At 37.6% G+C, this 23,408-nt stretch overlaps 1 long non-coding RNA gene across 1 annotated transcript in view; it reads left to right on the forward strand.

Annotated features, from left to right (window-relative positions):
* Positions 1-23,408, forward strand: part of LOC106730492 — a 654,858-nt gene that overhangs the window by 416,149 nt on the left and 215,301 nt on the right. The window contains exon 17 of the long non-coding RNA XR_004319837.1: positions 3,759-3,942. This is a non-coding gene — a long non-coding RNA (uncharacterized LOC106730492). The remainder of the gene's footprint in view (positions 1-3,758; positions 3,943-23,408) is intronic.

Consider the following 23,408-nt stretch of genomic DNA (forward strand, 5'->3'; position numbering starts at 1 on the left):
AGGGAATTCAGACCTGATGGTGGCTACAGTCCTTTCCAAACCTACAGTTCTACCTTTATAAAGTGAATCCATGATCATTCCAGGTGAACCATTTTACAATAAAAATTCATTTTATTTCATCTAAATCATAGGAAAACTACCAACTCTTAAACTCCTTTTAAGGAGCTTCAAGTTGCCTTAAGACTCATTCATTTAACTTGATAGATGCCATTGAGGCAATCACTGTTAACATTTATTTTGCTAAAATTGTATTTTGTTAAAAATATTTGGAGACTTGGAAAAAATATAGATGTATTTGAAGTTAGAACAGGGGGATTCAGATTTACTTTCTATCTCAACTTTTATAACCACCGTATTACTACTTTTCTAAATGTATCCTTAAAAACAACATTTAAAAATATATTCCTACAATGTAGATTATCATTCTAACAGAGTTACCACTGTAGCTCTTGATTTTTGCGTTCATATTCAACAGGTGGCCTTTTTCATATAAACTTACATAGTTGTCACACTGAACTTAACTAATATTTGGAACAAGTTTATAAGTTTAAATTTTGTTCTGCTAAATATTATCCTCCTTTGTAGTTCTCGATTGTTGAGATCTGTTTGTATATTGACTAGCTCTCTTTCAAACTTTGTTACCATGAAAACATGAATTCACTTCTTTCTGCATCTTTTAATTCATCATACCCAAAAACTTTGAACAGAAGTAAGAGAACAGAAGCCCATGTTATACCATGTCAAACGTGCTTCTTAGCTTAATGGTGATCAGATGACTTAAGTTGCATTTCATTAGAGAAATTTTTTATTTTTAAAAATTATGATTTTACTTATTTTTATTGAAGTATAGTCAGCTTGCGATGTTGAATTAATTTCTGGTGTACAGCATAGTGATTCAGTTATATGTACATATATATATATGTATTTTTTCCTTTTCACATTCTTTCATTATAGGCTATTATAAGGCATTGAATATAGTTCACTGTGCTATACAGTAGGACCTTTCTGTTTACATATATTTTATCTATATTAGTTAGTATCGGCAAATCTTGAACTCCCAGTTTATTTCTCCATCCCCTTCCCCCTCCCTGGTAACCACAAGTTTGTTTTCTATGTCTGTGAGTCTGTTTCTATTCTGCAAATAACTTCATTTGCCTCATTTTTTTAGACTCCACATATAAGTGATATCATATGGTATTTTTCTTTCTCTTTCTGGCTCACTTTACTTAGTATGACAATCTCCAATAAAAGAACAGAAGCCCATGTTATACCGTGTCAAATATGCTCCTTGGCTTGATAATGATCAAATGACTTCAGTTGCATTTCATCAGAGAGAAATTTAACTTATATTAATTGAATTATATTCTCCACACAATAAAAATAAGAGTGGGGAAGACTGAGAGAGGGAGAGGGAAAGAGAGACCACTGCACACAATGAGGCTCCTCTGCCCTTCATTCTGCTGAAATGAGGCATACTTGGTAGTTTCAGTTCTCATCAGATTTCTCATTTTCATGAAGTTTTTAGTTTTATCGTTTTGTCAGGCTGAATGTGATTCTAGTTTTTAAAGATGTTGGGGGGGTGTACAATATGGTTTGCAAACATGAGCCAACTACTTTATATAATGCTCAATCATAGAAAAAATGATTAGTTCCATAGCCGGAGGAAAAACTGGCTGTGTTGATTTATTGAGACATACTAACAACTATTTCAAGGGCAATTTTGATTACATAATATTGCCTCACAAATAAAATATGAAACTTTCAACAAGACACAACTCCCCTTAGCTGTACCAAGATTTAACCCCAAATCTCCATCTTATCAATGAAGATATGATGTATTAGCTTTCATGGAGATACAGATATAATATTCATTTTTCCCTAATCTCTCAAACTAGAAATATTTTTGAAGTTATTAAATATTACTTATTGACTGTAGGTATTTGCTAGCTCCTTTCCTTGTGATTGCAAAGTATTGTTTCTAATACTTTTAGCTTTCAGTATTTTCTAGAATTCTTTTAAAACTGGGTAGATTTTTTTCAGAGTGTCAAATATTCTGTCATGAGTACAGAGGGCAGGACTAGATACTTCTTGAGTGGAATTTGAGTCCTCTCATGCTGCAAAATGCTTAGCAGAAGCCTTTCCATCTCTACTCATGCAGTTCTTTTTGATAAGCCACAGTCCCTCCTGCCTTCATGGCCCAGGCAAAAATTTAGCATTTTCAAGTTTTATCTGAACAATAATGCCCTATGCTATAAGTTTCCTCTCATAATGTATTCATCACATGAAATAATCATTCACTGTTAAAATGTTACCTTATAATCATTTATCCAATTATTATTATTTGTAAATGTGCATTGAATGCCATTTTAAGTCTTGTGAATATAGCAGTAGCAAAATAAACTTTCTTATTGTCTTGCAAAGACTGTACATTTAAAAACGTATCCACAAGCAAGTAGAGTGTGGTTTAAGACAGAAAAGTCCTAGATGCCATAAGAGCATGAAACTGGGTCCCTTCTCTGGCTGCACATTGGAATCACCCAGGGAGCTTCTAAAAAAAACCCAACAAACCAACAAACCAACAAACACCACCACCTATGCCTTGGTCTCATGCCCATGGTCTGATTTACTTGGTGTAGAGCAGACTGAAAGTGTGGGTAGTTTGAAAGTTCCCCAGGTGATTCTAATGTCAGCCAGGGTTGAGAACCAGTGTGCTCCACCTTAACTGAATGCTGGCTGGAGAGCCTTAGTTTATATGGTACTAACATATGTCCATCTGGTCAACCGTCAGTACCTCACTGGGCTCTTCAACTTACCTTTTCACAAAAGGTAGTAATAGTCAAGGGACTGTGAAAGAAGAACGGATTCACTCCTAGCATCCATTTTCTTGTGGGATCCTTGGTATCAATAAATGATAAACCTGTGGATGCTATGGAATAGCAGCCTCTGGAATTCTTCATCTAGAACTTATTTAACAAATTGAAGATCAGGCATCATTGATATTCATTCTCATAGAAAGTGAATAGCATTCATCTTACTTCCTTCCCCACCCCACATAGAAATGTGATGCCTTTTAAGCTTCATCTCCAGCCTTTCTTCAATTTTAAAGCTGTTTTTCTGAGCCCAGGCACTTTAATGTTTTTTTAAGCAAGAATGAATAAATTCTGTGTCTGCTATGGATAAAAAAGACAAATAATCTTACTAGTTAGCCAAGTCGACACTTCCAAAAAAGAAAATAAGAGGCATTTATTGTTTTAAGTCAGGCTAAACGTAATATGATTTAAGGTATCCAGGTAATCAAAGAAATCAAGTTTTCATTCCACCCACCATTTATCTGGATGAAATAAAATTTTTTATTTTCCCACCCTTCATCATCCTGTCCTGCTAATTTTGCTGCTTACACAACTTGGCCTTACCTTTTGTGGTATTTGCTTTTTCTTCAACTAGGTGCCCTTCAAAGGTTAAATAAGAGAGACTACAATTTTGCATCATGACTTGAAACTATTAGAATTTAGATAGCAATTCAGTAGTTGGGACAATGAATTTCAAAATACCAAAAGATAACAGGTTTAGAGAAATTGGCATATGTTAGTGATTATGCAATCATCCATTTCCCACAGATTTCTTTTTATAGGAAACTTTGGAAAATCCCAGAAGAACTGACCGAGTCATTTAAACCACAACAGGTTTCTTTCAACATCAAAATCATGGGTAGGCGTGGGCAAGGAATAATGTTCTTTTTTTTTTTTTTTTTTTTTAAGGCATGGACAGCCTGGGTCTGAGTGTGCAAAGCTGTGGCTTCCCCTCCTATAGATGCCTTCTGAACGGCAACTCTAACTTCCTCCTCAAACCAAGGCATCCTGAAAACATCCAAGCAGAGGAAGCATTTTTTCACCATGACACGGGAAAGGGCCACAGAGATCCAAATGGAAATGGACATTTCATGTGAGTGACTGTTTCTATCCCAGTTTGGCTTCTTGCCTAATTCAACAGACACTTAGGTGGCTGACTAGGGAAATTTTTGTTAAAGTGAATCCAGCTCTGAGTTGGACACAGTGCCTTTGGACTGGCGGCCGCGTTCCTTGTGCTAGCTGGCAAAATTAGCAAATTTTTCTTTTTATTGTTGTTGTTGGGTTTTGAAAATACTTCATTTCCTGGCAACAGTTTTCCTTCTCTGGTAGATAAAGGGAAAGATCTCTTCCATCTACACTGCTATCATCTTAGAAGCTATTTTCTCAACCAGGCAGGATCCCCTGAAGACTCACTCTAGCTCTCCATGGCCTCTTGACAGCTGGCTTATAACCAAGCGGTCTCAGCAGAGTCCTCCCTTCCCTGATTGTGTATGTCAGTGGGAGTCTGTTTGCTGTCACCAGAAGGTTCGTCTTACGTGTATGACCATGGCGGCTGTGTGTGTGTGTGTGTGTGTGTGTGTGTGTATGTATGCATGCGTGCGCACGCGCACACATGTAAAAGGTGGGCACCATGCCTAGTTTTTCGCTTTTAAGAATGCTCAAAGACGATGATTAAGAAATTAGAGATTAAGGTGGCACTCCTTCCCCTGTTGATCTCTAGGAAGCCACATAAAATCTCATTTTAAGGGCCACCTAGTATATTGGGGTAATACACACCACTGTGTTAATCAAAAATAGACAGTTTCTACACTGGTGGCAGAGTGAATTGACACAGTCATTCCAGATGACATTGTAGCACAAGTCAAAAGCTTTAAAAATCACACATCCAAACTTAGAAATTGATCTCAAGGAAATATTTATAAGTGTACCATAAGATTTATCTGTAATGATTTTCGTTGCAAAATAAGAAGTGAAAAACAACTTAAATGTCTAACATTTGGAGAATGTTAATCAACTGTAATATGTCCATCTAGTGAAGGGTTTTTGTAGTCATGCTTTTAAAAAATATCTAATGACATGGAGTAAGATTTTTGACGTAATGCAGAGCGGAGTAAAAAGAAGAATGAGAAGCTAACACAGTTCAATGACAAAGTTATATAAGTAAAGTACGTATAATTGCAAAGAGTAAACAACTAACAAGACATAGAAATATACCAAAATTGCAACAGTGGTTTTCTTTGTAGTTTGGCATTCCAGGTAGAATGGATGGATAAATGGATGGATGGATAGATAGATAGATAGATAGATAGATATTATGTAGATATGGATAAAACATTTTTTATAAGAAAGAAAAAATATTTTGTTGGATATAAAAATATTTACCCAACCTGTAAATATTACAACTTATTAATATATTCATATCAAACTACATTTGGGAAAACATCATTTTTGTTTCATAAATCTAATTACCACAGAATAGGAATAGCTTAAAAGAAAAATGAAATTCTAGACAGGGCAGAGAGCTAAGAGACCACCCAGTTCCTCTCTCTGCTTTCTCAGGGGAGCAGAGAGGTGATATCTCTTTTATCAAGGTTGCAGCTACTTTGTGATAAAAGCCCAAACAAGTCCCAGCCCAAAGCTCATTCCAGTATGCACAGATAGCATTTTATTGTCAATGTTGTTCTTTCTTTGTTTGCATGTAGGTCATTGATTTTGATTAGCATTTTGATTATTTGGTTAGCATATTTACCTCCCAAATGGTCACCTATTTCTGGATATTGAGGCTATCTGACATTTCACATTCAAAAAGGTTGTCACAGTAGTAACAGCAACCTTACACGTTGTGTAGATAATGTCTGGTAGGTGGTGTGCAGCAAGACCTTCTGCCTTAGAACCTGTTGCTATTGGTGCTTCTGGCCTTTAGCCTGGATGATTTTGAAGTAGAGGCTGTCAGTTGAAAAATGCAAGGAAAATGAATGATTTCCAACCAAGTAACTTTAGTAAGATTTTTTTTTTTTCTGCATCAGATATAGAACCTTGTAAGAATTCAGTAAATCCTCATTGATGGAATTAGTAAATGCATGATGTTTTCAGCAACATTTACCTGATGGTATAGAATTACATACAGTTAGAATTGGCAGTAATATTTAAACAGTTCACACAGGTCCTAACTTACGTGGTATGATAGAATAATATTTCCTGAAGCAAAAGAACAGATTTATTTTGGTTTAAACTTTCCCCTTTCCCAAGTGTTGCTTTTATGTTGCAGAAATTAACTGGGAAAATACCACGTAATACCTACCTGGTATTATAACCTTCTAATAATTCAGTCAGCGAGTATTCACAGTTTCTAAGGAGGGAATATCTAAAGTAATGAATTCTGAGTAATATTTATTAGCTATATTTTAATGACCCATCCTTTATATTGAAAACATTAAAATCTTTTAGAAATGACTTTATAAGTGGAATTTTAATTCTTTCACCACATTCATGGACCACTGCTTTCTTAAGAAAGAAGATTAAGCGGTTCAGGTTTGGGGGAACAGATGAGTGCACTAATCTTCAGGTATTTCTCTTCTTGATACGGCCACTAATGTCCAATTGTAGAAGCACAGGCCCCATCACAGCACTATTTTTGTGAGTGCTCTGCTGAATTGTCTGTCAGGGGCTGGAAATCTGGTGTAAGAAACACACCGACCTTCAGCACTTTCAGGAACAGATGGGCCCTTCTAAAATAGTTCACAGAATTAGCTTCATGAAAAGCTAGGGGATGTGATCACGTAGAAGGGATTCAAATATAATACAGGAGCTTTGGAAGCCAGGTAGAGCCTTATTCTCAGGATTCCTAGAATTGAAGACCCAGGCTTCTCTCTGACGTGGACTACCTACAGAAAAACCCACAGCAGGACTGGCAGACCTGTCCCGAGTGGCAAAAGGTATTTAGTTTGACCATAAGATCTCTTTAGCATTTGGAGAGAGATTACTTAAAAGCTAAGTCAGCTTCCTTTGATAAACCAAACGACCTGGTGAGGTGGCCTTGTCCTCCTCTCGAGGCAGTAGTCAGCTTGTACTAGGTAGAAGCTGCCTGCTTCTGTGAGGCAGGTGTCCTGCACTGGCTGCCCTCCACTGCTGACCTAGTCTGCTTCACGCATCTAATAATAGATTTCCTGCCTGATCAGGATGGAGATCTGATTTTTTGATCGCTGTCAAAGCACTAAAGCTTTGCTGGCTCTTCCTTCTGCCCCAGGTATGTTTTGTAACTTGACTCAACATTGAATCACATATTATATTGGAAAGGACTCTGAAATTTGAATAGGTAAATATCTTTTATGTCTTTTAAAATGTGAATATAGGCCCTATTCATTTTATTTCTTTCCGTTTTTAAGGAAATGATTCAAGTCTTCCTAACAAGTTTTTCCTGGCTACCACAGTCTTTGCTTTTCTCCCTCTTTTCTGAACTCGTGCATTTTTTTATCTCTAAGAATTTAGCACTTAAGGTTGGCACTATTACATTTCTCTAGAATTCAGTTCAATTCAATGTTAGACATTTTTCCTATGAAAGGCAAGGATAATGCCTTTTACTAACATTACATATATTACTATTATCTTTACTAATATTATTACTGGTATATCTGCTAATATTAATTTACTAATATTCTTAATATTACAGAACTTACTGTGTCTGCAGATTTGCAAGTGTATTCATTGACTGAAACAGTATTTCCACTTGGTTACTATTTAGCCTAAAACGTTAATTTTCGTCAGCATGAAAATAATATATTGAACTGTAACACATCCCCCATAATACATAGCAAGTCAAATAATAGCAATTCCTCTTTCATGTCCTCAGGAAGAAGTATTTCTAACAAATGCCTAACACAAAAATATAAGTTCCTGCCCTGATTTTCTATTACATTATACATTTCTTCTTACCACTACTGAGCCAATGTTTTCCTCTTTTAATTTCTCTATTAACTTTAATTAGGCTCATGAGTTTGCTGGCCAGGTGGGTTTTCCCTAAACACTCACAACTCTGTTTTCCAGGCTAGCAGTAGAATTAAGTTAAGCTGCAGATTTGAGGCAGATTCTAACATTATAAGCTGCGGAAGTTTCCAGTGCCACAACTCATTTCATCCACTGAGGATTTCAGCAGGCAGCACTTTTAATAAGCCAGGCTCGACATTTTTCAAGGAATACTTTGGGATCCATTTTTGAAAGCAATATTGGTTATGATTCCACAGCTGGAAGATTTCCGAGGAAATAATGTTTGTCCTCTTGAAAACATGCTTGGTCCATACGGCATAAAGTACGTAACAATTCTGAGCAAACGATTCTAAATTTTACCAGAACATATTTCTAATATGTAATTTTCCAACAGCATTGTCATGGGCACACGATAGAAGAATAGTAGGATTAGTTCCAATTCAGTCTTTTACTTTCATTTTAGTTTGTCTTCTAGGGAAGATAAACTTGCCTACATTATTTATGTATTTTAGTGTATTAACGTAGCCTTCATTTGTAATTTTCTTGTGAAAAATCTTAAAAATGGAGCAGAACAGAGCCGAAAATCTTCCTGCGATCCTACAGGGCATTAGATGGACTCAGGTATGCTGGCTGCTGGTTTAATAAAAGGATAGGATTTCCATTTACTCCAGGCAGGCTTAATGTATTGTTCTCGGAGTGAGACAGTCAGAATGAGTCAGGAGCCAAAGAATACACTTTATAGACACAAATAATCGTAAATTCAGAATGTCACCTTTAGGCAGAGGCATTTTTATTATTGTTAGTGGAGCTGCTGAGTAGGTTTGATGTTTTATTCTCTTGAGGACTCAATGTTCCCGAGTCCTGGAACCCTGTCTTTATCAGTCTCACAAGGAGGGAGCCCAGCCAAACTTGCTTCCTATACTTCTCTATGATTGATAGCAGATGGCATGCTTTAAAATAAACCTATCCATTAGCAGTCCTCAGTGTTTTTACTCAAGGCATTTACAACTGTCTCAAGCAGAAAACACATTCACTCCGTGAGCTAGTTTCAGTCCATAACAGCTGTACAGGTGCAAATCTCTCATTAACTCTTAAATAGTGGTGAAATAAACAATGGCTTTCTCCCCTTCCTTTATTTAAGGGAGGAGACTTCAAAGCTGCTGTGGAATTGCTCTCCTCCACAACAGAGCTTCAAAGGATAGTTTTATTAAAACTGAGCAGTAGTATGCGACGATACGCTAGTCCAAGGAACGTACGTATCATGTGGTGAATGTTAGAGTTTAGAAGTTTGTTCCTAGGCACACAGATTCAGTGGTAAATTACCAGCCTCACCAGAGTGTTTGGGAAGAGGTAGAAAAGAATGAAGACCTCGTCAAAGTCCCTGGCGGCAGCGCTCAGGTCCCCCGTCACAGGCACCTCTACTCAAGCACGAAGTGCCCCATCCCCCTCCCCTCCCCCTCCCATTGCAGAGGAAGTGTTGGGCTGAGCTTTCACCAGTATATGAGTTAATGGTTTGTTTTTAGGCAGCCATTTGGATGTCCTTGCATGTTGGTAGTTAGACAAAAAGCAAAGTCATTTTTAAAGTTACCCATGTTGAACACCGGTAAGAAGGCTGGCCTCAGGATATTGATTAGTGCTCAGGAGGAGAAAAAAAAAAAGCTTTGTAGTTTAAATAATCTTGTCATTAACACTGGCAAACACCTAACAGCACTTATCTCTGGCTGAGTATTGGTCTCGAATCTTCCAAAAATGAACTTCTTAAATCTTGTCAACAACTCTTGAGAAAACTGCTATCACTACCCCTATTTTTACAGCTAACAAAGCCAGTCTGCTATATTGTCTTTGTTACAATTAAAAATGAGACCTTAGCACAAGTTATTTCCTGAAAGGAGGAATTGAGAGCCTGGGTTCTAAGGCCACACTGCCTGGGTTCAAATTCTTGCTTCAGCTCTTACTATCTGTATGACTGAGGGCATGTCACTTGATGGCCCTCTGTCTCCCTTTTCTCACATCTTATTTTATAACCCTGCTTTGGGCCAATAATTGTATCCACCTCATATGGTTGTTGGGATGACTGAATAAATGAATGTACGTAGAATGCTTAGAACCGCGCCCGGCACTTAGTAAAAAGCCGCGTAAGTTTTAGCTATTGCATTGTCATCACCACCATTACTAAAGTTATTAGATTGACGCTAAGCCCTTAAGATAAATTAGTCTTCTCCGATTATCTTCTACATCTGGGACTGTGTGTTTGAAAAAATTTTAATGTCCAAACAAAACAATTCATTTGTTTTTATTTCACACTTTATTAATCAAACACATACATATTTGCCAATCAGAGACTCTGATCAGCATGAGGTAATAAGTGTTTTCATATGAAATTGATAAGATTTTGCCCCAAAGCAAAGTAATTTGACACTCTAGCTCTAGCAGCCTTATTATTGGTGAGTGTGTTATTCCCTTAGGCCTTCTGAAATAATGAAACTGGTTAATGGAGCCCCTCATTACCTTCCATGGGTCCCCATGGGCCCATGCTGCCATGATAGGTAAACCTGAGCCAAAATCTCTCTTCAATGGGCAGCTGGAGATGCGAAGCAGTAAAAGTCATAAAATATGCCCTGTGACTACCCTATCCCTTGCTATTTTTTTTTAAAAAGGGTTGTCTGCAGCAAAGGATTTTCAGAGGAAGGTTCACATAATAGAGACTTGCCACTGGTTTTCCAGGGCACACGTAATACAGAGAGCACTGAGAAATATGGTGGAAGACTCCAAGTGTGCATGAGGCACACGTGACAACCTGTCTCCATGGCTGCTTCCTGTGTCCTCACCAGGAGCCTCTCGTAGAGACTTCGGCTTTCTGGTCTTTGCCAGTACTCTCAAATAGGTTTTAAATATATCCCAGCACAAGGTGAAGAAAAACCTAAGTGATGTGGGGAAATGGAAGTGAAGAACACCACCTGTTAGTGTTGGATTATTTTATGTTAGTAGGGATATTAGATATTCAGTTATTACAATTGCAAGAACTAAATGCTTATGTGGAACATTTCATTTGGATTTCTAAAAGGTAATTCTATATTGGTAGTGGTTATAGAAGGTAAATGCTGGGCCAATGGATATTCCGTGTTGCTTGCTGTAAGCTTTGAGGGAATATGGCTAGTAATTTGAGATTACTCAAGGGCACCTTGGGGTGCGTTTTAGAGGAAGTTGGTATATTAATGGTTCCTCTACACTTCATTACTAGTTTTAGCATCACACTGAATGGGATTAAGTCAATTAGATTTATAACTTCTCTATACAGAGAGAAAGAAGGCTAAAGTATGAAGCCTAGGAAAAACAGTACACTTATTGGATTAAATGTCTTAGAGAAATTAAGTTTTAGTAAGAACTTTTTTTTTTCCAGAAAGATAGAAATTAGGAGCTTGAAAAGATTTAAGAAGACATTTAAGCATTATGGGGTTTTTTTTGTAGAATCCATTAAGACTATATTAATATAGAAGTATAACTGTGTATTAGTTATATCTTGTTGATTTCCAAACAACCAGTATTTGGAATGAAATGGCACAAAGAAAGGGCAGGGAACTTGACAGCAGGATACTTGCATTCTACAAAGAGCAACAACCTAATATCAGTCTACCCTTAGGCCAATCACTCCAGCTCTTTATTCATAAATGTAAAGCCCTTATGCCTCAGATTCCTCAACTGTAAGTGAAGAGAGTTGGACTGGATCAGAAAAGCAAGTGGCAGGTGGGCTTGGATTTTGCCCTCACACGGCCATGACAGGCAGCAATAATTGAATACAGACTCTTCCTGCTGAGCTAGTGTGAGGCCTCCGAAATTAATTCTCAGCGCATTGATCTGAGCCGCCTTCCTATGGTCATCATCACTCCAGATGAACTTGAAGTGAGACTTGTTGGCTGTTCCTATTAGTCCCTAAAGTGCAAAAATTCTAGATTCAGGGTGTTTTCCACCATGAGGTGGTGTCTATGTTTAAATGGGTAGATGTGTTAAATAGACAAATAGATATCTTGGTGAATATGGCATAAATGCTGGTGTTTTTATATTGCCTTCAATTACTGCATTTCTATGTAGAAAGCTTTCTTTTAGGGAAATTTTGACGCCCTTCCACACTGATTCATTTACTTACCTTTTAGGTTGTAAAACTACTGAACTATTGTATTCCTTTTGTTCACTTAGCCCCGTGTTCAATATAACCTTAAACTAATTTCTGCTAGTTTATACCCAGCCTATGTTCTCCTAACCTGATCCAAAAATTGTGTTCCCAGTGATCTCCTCAATAGCTATTTACTCCTTATTCCCTTCTTTTGGTTTGATATTTGGAAAACTTGTTCTAGTTTTGCTGAAAACTTGAAATTTGAAATCTCTCAGTGGTGTAGATCTGTCTCTACCCCTCTCTGGGCTTTGTTTCACTGAAAGGTTTTGAAAGTTGAGGCTTATTCTCAACTCTGGCCCAGAATTGGGTCCCTTTGTATTACTATTTGTGTGTTAGAATGAACAGCAGTTACCCAGAGCTTTCCAACCTGAATAGTAGCCTTTGTAAAATCAGGAAATTATCCTTAGTTTAGGAAACATTGATAAATATGACACCTATTGTATTATCTTAAATAACAGCAATTCCTTAATAATCTATTGAGTCTAGTACTTCTCCTTGTAATAATAATTCTGTTTAATATAGTTTTAGATGGAAAAGACAAATTATCCAAGTTCAGAACGTTATGCCTACCATACATTTCAATAGGATTTTGCATTTTGTGGAGTGCTTTCTAGCTCCTATTACTGGTGATTCATTAAGAAAATGTGGTCTTTTGGATATGAAGATGTGTTAGCACGTAAGAGACAGATTTTGGCTCTTCTCTGGCTATCACATTGGGTAACAATGACCAGTGGTGCTGTTTCTCTACAATCAAGCTTTCACCTTTGTAAAATGGGTGCAATGATGCTGGATTTGTTTGTGTGTATGGTAAAAAGAAATATTATCCTAGGTTATTTGCCTTAAGTTCTATAACAGATGAAAGCCTTAAGTAGTATGCAAAGTGCTACTTACTGTGTCGTCTAGGACTTTGTTCCCCACTCTTACGTTCTGATCCTAACAGAGAAATAATGAAATTGTCTTTGAGCCAGAGGAGTGGCTGGATGGTAGCCAAGGATTTGGTTTGAGTCCCCCGTGGTATTTGATATTTGTGCTAATCAGTTGGCTTTCTTGTCACCTGGAATAATGTTAAGTTGGATTTGTATGTTCAGCAATGAAATAAGCAAACAGATTTTTTAAAATGTTGAACATTTAACAAATTAACAGTAATAAGACTTCATACCCAAAGGCAATAAAGCATTGTTAAATGATTTAAAAATAAGCAGAATTTATATTGGCAATAAATAAATATATACTTTAACTTAGGAAAACGTGAGCAAATATATTAGCAGTAATTAACACATAATACTTTAAATAATATTTTAGTTGTTTTCAAAACTTTTTTTTTTTAATTGTACATTTACAGCAGGGCAGTCAAGGCTTTACTCAGCTAGGTTCTTAATGGCTGACTATCAGATTTGATCAAAATCAGGTTAAAGACTTGCTGGTACAATTTATTCTTTGAGAAATCTTCCTGTGACTATTCCCAGGAAGATTAACAGAAACGACAACAACAAAACCACTTTATAATAAACAAAACAGCAATATAACTTTATACGGAGACTTTATTTTCAAAGGATCCCAGAATGCTTATAAACTGTTATTCAAACCATATCTAGGAATCACTAAAGCACGGCCACATTTTGGAGCCAGAAGGAGAGCTGAAATGTCAGCTGGAGAGGATGTTCCTGCTCTGGAAGGGGTGTGGCTTGCATGACCTAATAGGGGTTTTCTGGCTCTAACTTCTGCAGTGCTGCGTGGGTGGAATTCCTCTGCTTCGGAGATGCATAAGGCGAGGCTGTATTGCTGTGGAAGGTGGGAAGTGAAAGAGAATGTAGTAGTGGAAAGAGGAGGCATGGGAAATGGACTGTTTATGTTCCTGTCACCAAGTGGCGGTGACTGCAGCACAGTCACCAGTTGTTAGGGCTCCCTGACCCTGGGGTAGAATAACTCTGTCCTAGGTGCCATTTGAACCAAGTGACTTCAGTTGTCAGATGGAAAACTCTTTGATGGGAATTTCTGCAGGGAAAATAGAAGGGTAACAGATTTAGCTGGCTTAAATGTAGAATTGTAGCATGTCAGAATAGGGTGGACCCTGGAGATTATCTAGTCAGAAACCTTTACTTTACCTTTGAGAAAAGCAGGGCCCAAAGAGGGGAGGAGATAAGAGCACGACCTCAGATCAGTGTTAGGATCTTCCAGTTGGAAGAAATCTTAGTGATTAGCTAGCTGCCTCCCCCACACAATTATAAAATGACTTCTGAAATCTTCCTAAAATTTCTTTCAGCAATTCAGTTGACTGACAGTCATATATATGACCTCAAAGCACAATATCTCCCATTGTTGGAAGTTTCCATGAACATCCATTCTTTCATTTCTTTAGTACACATTTATTGAGTGCCAATCATGTCCCAGCATTAGGCTAGGCTTTGAAACACAAAGGGAGATGATGCTAAAACACTAGCACCTAGTGTTTATGGGGAGCACACATGTTAGTTACCAAGGGCTTTACATGGTTTTACTCACTCACTCCTCACAACAAGCCCGTGAGTGGAAACTGCTGTTTTCCAACCATTTACAGCTAAGAGAGAGAGTACAAGTAACTTGCCAAAGAGAAGGAGCTGATAAGTGGCAGAGCAGGAATTTAAGCCAGGGGTGATGATTTTCGAGCCCATGCCCTTAACCCTAACACCCGCTCTTTACGGAGCGGGCTAAACCGTAAATGAACAATGCAATAATTGATTCTGATTAGAGCTAAACAAGCAGGGTTCTGTAAGAGGCTTAGTGGGGGGTCCCCATTAGCCAGAGTGGTCAGAGAGGACACCTTTGAAGGGAGGGAGTATTCCTAGGAGCCAGTCATGAGAAGGGCCCTTGTCAAGGGAGGAATAAGCTCAGAGGCTTCCCCAGCAGGAGTGGGGGAGAACCCCATGGGTTTTGGAGCCCAAACTTTCTTCCTCTAAAGTTCTCTAATTCTGTTGTACTCTTTAAGCGACACAGTAAATTGAACCGCTCTATGACATACATTTGTATTGAGGGTAAATAGGACTCTTTTTCTTGAAGAGTATTATATAAGCCACCAGTCACATAGGAGTAACTGGTAGTGCCCACAATCACAAAAAAATTGTAAAGGGTCCATACTCCAGGCACTTTTTTTTCTGGATTTTTTTTTTTGGATTTTTTTAACCTTTACACGTATTTCAGATGCACACTTTGATGAATTTTGATAGCTGTATACACCATTGAAGCCACCACCACAATCAAGATAGCTAACATACTCCAGACTCTTGATTACTCAAGTATCCTGCCTCCTAGCAGAGCAGTGAGAAGTCATTTTTCTCTACCACACAAATCACAGATGGGCCAAGAGATAGAACATATTAAAAATGAATATATAGCCTGCATTACACCTAGAAAATACTATATAACTGAGGATATGTATTTTTTTCTTAGATCATATACTATCAGTGTTGATTCTGATCCCAGCACAAAATGATGTGCTTTCAAATAGTAATGCTAATTTGATTGCCTGCAATTAGCCTCCAAGAGCAGTAGGTGAGATGGTAGCCGTTTAAGAACACACAGGGTGTTCATCCTTCCTGCTCGGTTTCCCTCACATTGTATTTCTTCTCCTGAGGGGTGAGACTGGTCGGCTATTAGGTAGGGATACCTAGGCTGGCAGGTAAAAGGGAAAGCAAGACACTCGATTATCTTAGGAGAAGAACAAAGAAGAAAAAACCAAAACTACTTAAGGAAGAGTTAAAAGAGTTTCCCAGTGGAGGAGTATTTTTGAGATTAAATATTTCTCTCTGTGAGTTGACATTTAAAATGTGTGACTTAAGAGAGATAAGAAGAAAATTGTGAGAAACATAACCTTAAATATTTTGGATCACATTTTCGTGAATTATGTAGCATTTGGCACAACTTTTAGGAAACAGAAACACTCTGCGGTAATGATGAGTATTTGTACACACTCTCTGTGAACATATATGTACACTCACACAGTTATATTTGTGGAATAATGTATGGATATATAGAATGGATATATAGAATATGTCTATGTAAAATTGTTTTATATGTAACATTTCCATCCCTGGGACTAACTATTGGCTCTTTAGAACCTGTTTTTATGGATGCTTCTGTGCTGAACGTATGGAACACAGTTGTTGGCGAGCACAAATGTTGTTTTAATTCTTCGTGGGCAGTCAAATGTCCTTTGAGAAGTCACCCTAGACCCATCCGTAGAAATGGCATGTTGAAGACTGGACGGAACAAAGCAGCAAAAGAAATAAAATGAAACCATGTTATCATTGGCTACCCTTTAAACATACGAAAAACTCTCTGAAGAGATAATCTACAGTAGGGAACAGCGCTGTGCTGGCACAGGGCATACAGGATGACCTAATGGGTCTTTTCCATCTCTAATTCCTGTGATACTGCAGATCTAAGAGATGGAGCCAGTAATTGCTTACAACATAACAGATTCCTCACTCTCTCTCCTTTTTTTTTTCCCTCCCTTCCCTAGAGTTCAGCAGAGAATCTCTTAAAATAAACAAAAACTGTGAGAAACTAAGAGAAGTCAGGGACTGGCCCACTTTTCAGAGGCAGAATGTGGAAAGTATGAAACGCTGATTTGACTCTGAAGGCTGGAAGGCAGAGGGCCTGAGCCGTTTATACTACACGCAGTAGTTTAAAAAGGAAAAAAAAAAAAAAAAAACTTGAAAAAATGGGTGTAACCCTGGGCTTTGATACAACTGGCCTTTCAGCCCCCACTTGAGATTTGCACATCCCCAAGGGAAGCTGTGGTTTGGAATAAGATCGTGCATTTAATTTCACTCAGGGAACTTATTGGACTTGGCACCAAAAGAAAGAATTTGCAGTATATTTTTTGTCATGATTAGTGGCCCCCCTCACCACAACATTTGATTATTTTGGAAAGGGAAAAGTTAAATCCTTGTAAAGTTGTGATTTACAATTTTCGAGCATCCAGGTAGGGAGCATGACTTCTGCCAGCTTGATCATGGGATCCACATTTTATTCTAGCTCATTGATGTGAGAAAACAAAACAGTTCTGTGGGGGAAAATAGACTTGGAAATATATCCCTTGATTATCCTGGGAGATTTTCTCTCCACACTACATCTTCTCTCAGTCACATTGATTTTGGTATCCGCTGGAACTTGCAGCAAGAAACTAGCACGCGGCTGGTTTACTTTTCATTTCTAATCTCTAGTGTCTGTTTGGTTTTTTTTGTTGGTTTTTTTTTGTTTTTATCATTTGATTTCTTTGCCCTCACGTTTATGTAAATCTTGAGGCAAAGGAGTTAAAAAGAGGTTCTTATTTTATACCTGAAATGAACTTTCACTGGACATTTTTTTCTCAAGCTTTGTAATTAAGATTGGAGATCTTGTGGGTATTTTAATACGTACTAAAATATGTCCAAATAGCCCAAGGCAAAGGGAATGACCAACTGTGTAGCTGATGAATATTTTCCTGGTAGATGTACAACAACTTTCCCCACAACCGTGATGCTTTATCCTTTGACATTAAGAATGCTGTTTGCAGAAGCAACATTCCTTTGAACACGCAGCTTTCTGAAATGGTGTCCCGCCGCAAGGACTCAAGTAGGGTAAGTCTGAGCATCAATGCTGAGTAACAGCCAGGCTAATTAGCTTCTGCTCTGTTGTCCAACGCTGAAATACAGCTGGTCGGGTCTTGAAATAAATCTTGAAGTAGAATTCATAATAATAAATTTCACCTCTTGTACTACTTTTGAATTTTGGGGTCTATTTCTGGTTGAATTTGTGCTTGTTGGAAAACCGTCCCTAAGGTTTATTAGGCAGGGAGTTTTCCCCATGCTTACTAAGTCAGAGCAATTTGCTGAATAATGCCAATGTAATGATGTTAGTGGTATTGTTGGCAGAGGGAAAGCTATTTCTCTCATTCTGGACTTGGACAGGAGATGAAGATAAATACAGGAATCCCATTGGCATTTGGGAAGTGCTACACTTGTCCCAGACTGAGTATGGCGGTTAAGGGAATGGATGAGTAAGGACAAAGAGCCTGGCTTCTGTCCCCAGCTGGCTGTGTGCCCTGGGGCACAGTTTCTCTTCTCTAAGCCTCAGGTTTTTTGTCTGTACAATGGAGTCAGTGAAACTACTTAGTTTGGTTGTTGATAGGATGGAAGGATGTAGTATAAATATATCATTAATGGTGTATAATTGATGCCATTAATGATGTAAAATGGCACATCGTAAGAATTCAACAAGTGTTCGCTATTATGACTATTTGATATGACCTCACGAGGAGGCTGTTTCCCAGTTGTGTACTGTGTTACGTTCGGATTCAACTTTTCTATAAAAGTAAGATACAAGATCTGCTTTCTCTTTCCACACTCACTGATCTAATGACAGTGAGTCCATAACAGTTTTTTTTTTATTTGACCCCCATCTTTGCAAAACTATTGTGGCATTTGAATCAAGACAATTCATTCTATATCAATGAGGCATCTTTCAATGGAAAGTGACAGAAAACTGACTCTGAACTTTCTTCTGCAAATCTCAAGCTAATACTAACTACTGTATATAAAATAGATAAAGAAGTTTATACTGCATAACACAGGGAACTATATTCAATATCTTGTAGTAACCTATAATGAAAAAGAATATGAAAAGTAATATATGTATGTATATATATGACTGAAACATTGTGCTGTACACCAGAAATTGACACAACATTGTAAACTGACTATGCTTCAGTAAGAAAAGAACTTTATTCTGTAATTTCTAATGTTTCTAGGAATTCTGACCTTCTTTTTCCCTCTTCTCTCCTCTTTCTGCCCTTTCCCCGTCCCCCCACACACGTTTTACTCTCTCCCACCCCTCTCCAGGATTTACTCTCTTCTGTGGTGGATTCATTTTAGGCAAGCGCTTTCCACATGATGGCAAATGCCCTCCAGCACTGGAGATCTTACAGCTAGCAATCCTAGAAGATATATATCAAAATGAAATGGCACAGAGATACTTCCCATAGTGAAGGCTGGATTTTTCCCCAAATAGCAATAATAGGTGTATATTCATAAATTACTACTGTGGCCTTTTTTTCCTCTCCATATGCTCTTTATATATGGACAATTTTGTAACGTCCTTGCCTAAAATACTGCAACCCTCCTGTATACTACAAACATGTTTACCCCTTCCAAAAGAGATACAAACTCAAATCTCATTCTTTTACTGCATCCCAGGTCCAAGTTCAGAATCCTTGAAGGATGTGTATTGGCTTTGAGTCTGATAAAGATACATTTCATGGTTCACTCACTGAATGCTGGATGGCATTTTCAATTACTTCCTCCATGGACAATGGAAGAGGATAAAGGGGATAAATTCAGTAAGGCTACCTTTAGAAAAGAGGAGGGGAAACGACTTCCAGTGGTCAAGAGTCATTGGCATCTACCATATTCTGTTGGGCTAGAATAGCAGGATCTCTTCTTTCTGCTGGTAGAGAGGATCCCATGGTCCCCGGCCTGGCTGCTCTGAGATCTGCTCTGAGAGATGCCCCTTGTCCATTGTCTACCGTAGCCTCACCCGAGACAGCAAAGGTTCTCCTGCTGTGACAAAGTGTTAGCAGTTCATGGCATCCTCACGTGGTATCAGTGCCCTGGGGACTAATTTGGGAATGGGCCGGTCCCCCAGACCTTTATTTGCCAGACTTTGAGTTTCTTTGATAAACACCTTTAAAACCTCAGGAGGCAATTTGTTTGTGTGTTTTAGTTTTTGAAGAGTTTCATGTATTTTCAATTCTAAGGTACACATTTTTTTCACTTTTTAATATTTCTGAAATTGGGAAGTATGTTGCAATCAGTGGTAGGTGAGATTAGATAAAATAAGGGAGTTCCTAAAACCAGTGAGTGCCTGGAGTCAAGGGCTGGATTCTAGACTGTGTTCTGGGAGTTTCTTCTTTCAGTAAGATTCTTAATGCATTACCCACACCTCCCCTGCTGACTATACTGCTAACAGATACACTAAAGAAGGCAAAAATTTCGACAAAATTCACTGGTTAGAGTGGTAGAATAAGGAGGGACATAAAGGACAAAGTCAAACATATTAACACACCCATTTATTATCTTTATGATTTTTAAAACTTGACTATTTACTGATGTTCAGTGATGCCATTTACATTAGTATCAGCCTCATCTGGGATACTGACTTCATTCTCCTCCAAAACATCTCTTGATACCACTTGTATAGACACAGTCAAGGTTAAACTTGACTCACATGGTTATGATCAAATCTGACATTTAAACTTTTTTCTATGTGCTAGTGAATTCACCAGAGCTGTCTCTATTCATAATTTGTTCTGCTGAAGTATTGTCATTTGCATTTTTTAAAAAAAATTAACATCAACACAATCTGCATGGTCCTTTGCAGATTAAGTCGATTGTCAGACAACTATTGGGTTTAGTACATTTCCAAGGAGCCGAGCTTAGCCTTGTTTATGACGTAGGTGATTTATCAGTTTTCTCTCTGTCCAGCCCTCTCAGCCCTCTGCGTCCATTTATTGTGCTCACTTCCTTTTCAGTCTGCACTTGAGTAACTCAGACCTTCCTGTTCCTTAAAACACACCTCTATCAAAACCTCCATCAAGAAACAGGTCTGGTATTAATTAGTTTTCCTTTGGTCTGACTTCAAGTCAGTCCTAGTTGTGCTTTCCTTTTATACTGAAACAGTGAGGGTATATCTCACTGAGCAGGCTGGAAAGTGGACTTCTCCCATTCTCCCTTAAATACAGCTAGTGAAAATACTGCCCACACTGATTAGAAATAAAACTGAGTTGAGAGGATGGGTTAGATCAAGGTCTAGAACCAAGTTTGCCAAACTTAATAAAATTATCTGGAGCACTAAAAAAAAAAAAAAAAAAAAGTTTCCTGGGCCTTGTTCCAGACTCATTGGGTCAGACTCTCTGGAACAAGGTCTTGAGAATCATTTTAATGAACTCCCCAGGCAATTCTTGTGTCCAGACAAGTTGGTCTAAAATAAGCCAATAATGGGAGAGGGTATAAACATAAGAGAGCACAGTGGAGGCCACAAGAAACTACGTGACGTGCAAAAGATTAAAACTGATGAATCTTCTTCAAGCATGTTTTGTTTTAATTGAAGTATAGTGGATTTACCATGTTGTGTTAATTTCTGGTGTACAGCATAGTGACTCAGTTACGCATATATATACACACTCCCTTTCATATTCTTTTTCAAGTATGTTTATAGTTGGTAAAATCATTGAGTTTTTTTGTTCATCTTAGAATTCATTTTTCGTATATTGCAAATTTTAATATATTTAAAAGGTAGAAGGTTTTATGCATTTGGAAACCAGAGAGAGCAAATAAGACTAAATCCCATGAGATATGAATGTGAGGACTCTGTGGAAGTGGGACATACTGCTGCTTCACATCCATACACAATCCCTTGGTCTAGTCTCGTTTATCTCCTACTGAGTACTTTTACTCCTAATTTAGCTTTTTTTTCCACTTCCATTCCTTCATATCATATACTTTAATCTTTTAAAAAATATTTATTTATTTATTTATTTGTAATTTTCTCCAACTTTATTGAGGACTAACTGGCACATACAATTCTATATATATTAAGTGTATGATGTGATGATTTGGTCCACACTGTGGAATGATTACCAAGATCGAGATAATTAACCCATCCAAACACATCCGTCCCCTCACACAGTTACTCTTTGTGTGTGCACATAATGAGAATGCTTAAATCTACTCGTGGCAACTGTTACGTATACAATACTATATTATTAACTATAGCCACCATACTGTTTATTAGACTCTCAGAACTTATTCTTCTTATAACTGAAAGTTGTGCACTTTGACCTACATCTCCCCCTTTTCCCTGCCCCACCCCAGCCCCTGGCAACCACCATTCGGAGAGCATTATTCTAAATGAAATAAGCCAGACAGAGAGAGACAAATATTGTATGTTATCACTTATGTGTGGAATATAAAAAGAAGCCAATTTCATAGAAACAGAATGGTGTAGGTACTTTAGTCTTTCTAATATGAGATGATCTCGCATGCATTTTTATTTCTTTAGTGAACTGTAAATTTATAGGTAAAAATGATGAATACCATGCTATACATCATCTTTTATAACTTTGTACTATTTAGTATTTTATACGTATATCAACTTTGTATATCCTGTACAATTAGAAGTATCTTGGTATCAACTTCTAAATTAAATTGCCATCTACATAGGTGATATTGAAATGGTTAAAATGTATTCCTTTACATAATTTAAATAGTGCTATGTTGCAAATATCTTGGCAGACGGATAAGACTAGGATAACCTAAGGTTTTGACAAGAGACACATTCTGAAGTATGATGGTCCCTTATTTAATTAGACCTTTTTATAAGAAGTATGCAAACCACTAGTGAGTCATTGAACATTTCTAATGTTGATTGTTATTTAATTCATGTCTTTTAGATGGGCTGTAAACCAGCTTAGGTACATAAATTCTCTATTCCATTTAGTCTCTGCTTTATAAATCTGTGGCCAGTTACTAGTGGCATTTCTGTTAGCCTGAAAAAAACAGACCAAACTGCTCCAGGTCTGAGATCATCAGTCCTGTGTCTTTCTAGATCTTTTCATGTAAGAATTTGTGAATCCAGCAAAGAGAAAGAGTTAAGCCTATTCTCCTAGTTGGCAGAAACTTTGTAGTTTAAAATTACATACTGACTCTGGTGTAGAGACATGAGAAATTATAGAGCAGACACTGTCCAGGACAACGTATAATTTAAAATGTACTAAAGAATGTATACCGCATGGCAAAGTAAGTGAAGTGCTTCTTCAAATATAAGTGTTTTGCATAGAAAGGCAGTAATTATCCACTCCTAGGGAAATGTTTGCATTCATTCTAAATCAATATTTACTATTCATTTCTTGTGTTCAACAAAACAGGGATTTAACTTTTTTTTAATTTTAATGAAGCACTAAGACTACAATAATTCTACAGTGTAATTGTCTTGATATGAAATATTGCTAAATGGTGTTGCTATTTTGAGAAAGAGCAGTGTGAAATGGAAGGGCACCCCTATTTGTGAGATGTTACCTTGGGAACATTCAATTCATACTCAGCCAAGCAGGGCGACTCACCAGTTTTCAAAGATAACTTAAGCTGTTTCCTTGGTAAGGCCCTTAACTAGGATCATTCAGATGAGTCCTTGCTTCTATATTTTTTTTCTCTTTTTCCTAGTACATACTTCCTGATAATGATTCTGTTTCAACTCAACTATTGCCTTTGGGGGTGTGTGGTATGTGAGTGTGTGTGCGTGAGCATGTAAAAAACTCTTCTATAAACTATTTTTTTTTTCCTGCAAGAGGAAAATAGTTCTTTCCCGCTTTCCCCTCCCAATTTCTCCTG

The sequence above is a fragment of the Camelus ferus genome, chromosome 5 (genome assembly GCF_009834535.1).
Source record: "Camelus ferus isolate YT-003-E chromosome 5, BCGSAC_Cfer_1.0, whole genome shotgun sequence".
Classification (NCBI taxonomy): Eukaryota; Metazoa; Chordata; class Mammalia; order Artiodactyla; family Camelidae; genus Camelus; species Camelus ferus.